The sequence below is a fragment of the Cynara cardunculus genome (genome assembly GCF_001531365.2).
Source record: "Cynara cardunculus var. scolymus isolate 2C chromosome LG 12, CcrdV1, whole genome shotgun sequence".
Classification (NCBI taxonomy): Eukaryota; Viridiplantae; Streptophyta; class Magnoliopsida; order Asterales; family Asteraceae; genus Cynara; species Cynara cardunculus.
Window position 1 is genome coordinate 37,227,995 of NC_037539.1, and position 4,064 is coordinate 37,232,058.

Consider the following 4,064-nt stretch of genomic DNA (forward strand, 5'->3'; position numbering starts at 1 on the left):
TTTTTAAAACCTTCACAGTGTTTTTGCTGTGAAGGTTCGACTTTTTTTAAACCTTCACAGTGTTTTTGCTATGAAGGTTATGTGTAAAAATATGATCTCACGGGTCTCACGAAAACAGGCTGGTCTCACGTGAACCCAACCCTGTATATGTATGTATTATAATAAGCATTTGAATTTTGTGCGACCAGTGATTTTGCGGTGGAGAAGAGTCAAACCGACAAAATAACAAGTTTCACTGTAAAAAAACTACTGGGGTAGGGGGTAGTAGGGGGTAGGGTGGTAGGTGAGGGGGTGGGTGGGGGGGTAGTGATTAGATAAACCACATGGGTTTCTGCACCAAATTTACATAAATAGATTCTCGTCTCACTTTTCTGTCTCTCTTCTTTTTCACCCCTTTTTTTATTTTTTAATATATAAGATAAATATTTGAGTAAATTACAAATTTGATCCTTATAGTTTGTCGAATATGACATTTTTCGTCTATGTGGTTTTAAACATAAAAACAGTTGTATTTGGTCTTTTTCTCTAACGGATGTTAAAAGTTTATGATAAATGAGGGATAGTTTTGTCTTTTTATTGACTTTTTTTAAATTTTATCTTATGGAAAATCACAGTACCAAAATCATAAAATAAATTTTGATTGGATAAAATACAAAAAGTTGATAAATGTCTTTTATTTAACTGTCTTGAGAGAGAGAGATCAAATTCAAAACTTTTTTTAAATCACGATAACTATTTTATAATTTCGAAACTACATAAACACGAATTGTTATTTTCGACAAACAACATGGACCAAATTCGTTGTTTACGCTAAATATTATTTTGTTTATCTTAAAATAATTATTTTTATTGTGTTTTAAATTACTAATTTTTAAAATTAAAATATTTACTTTTTCTTTTAATTTTTTTTATAAGATGAAGAAAGTTTATATCTCTATTATTAAAGAAAAAACTATCATTTTAGTTAATAAAAATGTAATAATTACATATTTCTAAAACTGTACATCTTTTTTTATAAACACTTATTTTCAGACACGTGTTCTTGATCCAGCCACCTAATAGGTCAATGTATACTTGATTTTATCTCACATAAGATGTTCTTGAGGTGGGACGAAATGGACCACCTCAGTGTTTGCTCGTCGCAAATAATGCACACGAACTTTCAGAGCTTTTTTAAGAGATCTGACAATAAACTATATATATATATATATATATATATATATATTAAAACATAACAAAATCAAAGCTGGTTACATTTTAATCTTCATAAATTTTTAAAAGTTGGTCTCACAAAATAATATATATATATATATATATATATATATAAGCTAGAAAGTTAGTTTTGCAAATTAGAGACTAAGGGGTTGTTTACCAAACACTCGTTAAGTACTTACCGGTAAAATTTAACACTATTATTTACTTAGCGGGTAAAATCTTAATCAACCAAAACGACATCGTATGCAATAATTTACCCAGTAAGCGTTTACCGTAGTAAGAGTCGTCGCCCTCACTTACCGGGTAAGATTCTTGGTCCTTACCATATTTATCCAGTGAGGTGATGTTACTTGGTAAGCACTTACCCGAGTAAGTGTTTGGTAAACGACCCCTAAAAGACAAAGTTGATTACATTTTAGTGTAATTTTTCGATTAAAATTTTCAAGTATTTTAGTTACTCCAAATTATTTTAGGTGTTTAACTTTTAGTCAAACAATATTTAAAACCACATGGGAATGGGGCAGGACTGCAATCTCCATCTTCGTTTTCGTCGAGGAATTTAATCACATTACTCTCCTCGTTTTCGTCATGGAATTTAATCACATTACTCTCCTCGTCTTCAATGGGGAACAGGGAACGAGATCCCTGGTGAGGAATGAGGATTTTTTTTCTGGTTATGTGAGATATTTTAAAGCAAATATGTTAAACACCACATTCGATTGATAATAATCCATGTTAAAATCTTACATATTTTTAAAAATTTGCTTTTGTAGAGTACGAATATTCATATGTGAACAAAATCACAACCTCATACGTAATTGTTTGATTAAAATGCTTCCGACTCTTCATGTTTTTTGTCTAAAAAAATTAAGACAAAAAATGTATATAAGAAGAAAGATCAAAAATACTATTTCTAAATCTTAAATATATTATATCTTATTCTTTATAAATAATATATTTAAAATATATAACATACTTAATAATGAATATACAGTATAATTAATATATGGGGACGGAGCGTGTCAGAGACCACATTACCCCATCCCATCCTCGTCCCCAGTTTAACTTTTGGGGAACCCCATCCCCATCGGGGTGGGTGCATTGGGTTCTCAAACGGGTGAGTCTCACTAGGGGTAGCCTTATGGAGGTTCGAGCGGGATCCCGTTCACCCGTTCATTCGATTTTCACTAGTAAAATATTTATGAGGGCGTGAAAGTAGCACCCGCTAAACTTTGAGGAACATTATGGGATTAGAAAAAACAGTATCTTGAAATCAACTAAAAAAACAAAACAAAAAAATCATTTTAAATCAACCAAAAATTTGAAAAAAAAAATCTCTTAAAACGATGAAATTCGACAAAAAACACTTTGGATGACTCTGCAAACCTTAAAGGTACACCCGTTCGGCAAAAATATCAGATCCACCGTTGTTCACAACTATCTTTCGATTAGATTGTGTACATTTACAACAATTTTATTTTAAATTATTTTAAATTGGTCCTTGTAGTTTGCCTAAAATCTGGTTTTCGTCCCTGATGATCAATGAACGACTGATTTTACCCACATGTGAGGGGCACATGATGGGTCTAACGACTCTAACTGACAATGTTAACTTAAGGGATTTTGAGTGTAATGAAATCGAAAAGTTAAAAGACCATGAATATAGATAGCCTGCTTTATACACAAAATCTGAACTTTTTGTAAACCATAGGGACCAAAAGTGTAAACTACTCTTAAAAAAAGATATGGTCCTATGTGAAAAATCCATATAAAAAGTAAGTGTGTCCACATAAAGGGGATTGTACCTCTGTCCTCTTTAGTACACTTTCTGTTTGTCCCCAACTGCCAAATGCCCACCACACACAAACACACCTACTATTGATTTAAATATTTGTACATCATGCATTACCACCTACAAAAGTTAATAATAACTAAATATTTCATCCATTAAAAAAAATATTAAGGGGTTGTTTGTTTACTTTTAATAGTTTAATTAAGATGTAACATTTGAATCGTTAAGAGGTGAATCTTGTTTGACAAGAAAAAAGTCTGACTTTTAATGGTTCCAAAACCCTCTGAATGATTTTGTATCATGAATCTCCCTTAACCATTAAGAGCCCTAATTTCATTGTACATAATTACCAAACAATTATATTTCATTTTGCACTATATCATGAGAGTCTCTTAATCATTCTGACCACTTAATCATTCTGCACCAAACCATTCCGCAATTGCTAAACAGTCTCGAATTAATTTTAGAGTAAATTACAAAATAGTCCATTTGGTTTACATGTTTTTCAATACAGTCTCACTACATTTCATTTATTTAAAAACGGACGCTACGTTTGGATTTGGATTTGGATATGGTTAGGGGTGTTCGCGGTCCGGTTAGGCCGGTTTAACCTCTCAGACCACAAACCAAACCGTAATGACGGTTTATAAAATTTTCAAACCGAGCGGTTTGACATCAAGTGTCCAGACCAGTCAAATCAGACCATGAAAATGCGGTCTGGTCTGACCGGTTTAGGCGATTTGGGCCTTTGATGGACTTTAAATGTTAAACTAAAAAAAACATATATAATTTATAATTTTAGATTAAATATCCATTTTGATTATGTTAGATGTTAGACTTTATGTTGGGCTTAGGGATATATTTAAACTATAGTCCATAAGTTTAAAAAGTTGGACTTGCTAATATTAAAATAAATAATTAAATTATATATATATGGCGGTCAGTTTGGTCCAAACCGCCCAAAAAATGTTCCAAACCGCATACCGGACCGAACCTCCAGGTTTTACTATTTTCCAAACCAAACCAAACCGCCAGACCGCTCAAACCGCCAAAAACG